This window comes from Lipotes vexillifer, unplaced genomic scaffold, assembly GCF_000442215.2.
Source record: "Lipotes vexillifer unplaced genomic scaffold, Lipotes_vexillifer_v1.1 scaffold295, whole genome shotgun sequence".
Classification (NCBI taxonomy): domain Eukaryota; kingdom Metazoa; phylum Chordata; class Mammalia; order Artiodactyla; family Lipotidae; genus Lipotes; species Lipotes vexillifer.
The window spans coordinates 982,505-983,373 of NW_006773247.1; positions in this window are offsets into that span (position 1 = coordinate 982,505).

The following is an 869-nucleotide window of genomic DNA, read 5'->3' on the forward strand; positions in this document are numbered from 1 at the left end:
CTGTTTTTCAGACTGCATAACTTCTATCAGTCAGTCTTCATACAGTTAATCCTTTCTTCTGTCAGTTCAAAACTATTCTTGAGCTCCTCTGGTGAGTTTTCCATTTCAGTTATTGTACTTTTCAATTCCAGAGTTTCCATTTGGTTCTGTTTTATAATGTCTATGTCTTTACGGAGAGTCTAAAAGATGAGACATTATCATCATAACTTCCTTTACTTCCCTGAGCCTGGTTCCCTTTAGTTCTTTGAATGTATTTGTAGTGGCTCCTTTGAAGTCTTCCTCTGTTAAATCTGACATCAGCACTTTCTTATTGGCAGTTCCTGTTGCCTGTTATTTTTCCTGTGTATGTATCACACTTCCTTTTCTTATTTCATAATATTCTGTTAAAACTAGACATTTTAGTCCATTTGGATAGAGCTTGCTGTTGTTGTTTATTTTTGACTGGCTAGACTATTTTAATAAAGTCTATCTACCACCACCCCAACAGTGTGAAGCTCTCATGTTGCTCATCAGTGGGCACAGCCTCTGCCATGCACACAGTCACCTGGGATAACAGTGGTTTTAGCAAAATTCTCTTTGACCACCTCATTTCCTGACCACACTCAAAGTTAGGTTCCACCAGTTGCCAGCTGATTGCTCTAATGTTTTTGACATTACTTGACATAAATTGCTCCACAGTCTGATCCACTTAAATTTGCTCTCCTTTGCAGGGTTAGTTTTTGAGCACAATGTTTAAGGATGTTCTGAACCAAGGAGGGGTCTTCTTAGCTATTTATTTCCCTGGTTCTCTCTTTTAAACTAGTGGGCTTCTAGTTTACTTTTTGTGCTCTCATGAACCTCCTCTTAATTATTTTTCAACAAAACCTCTC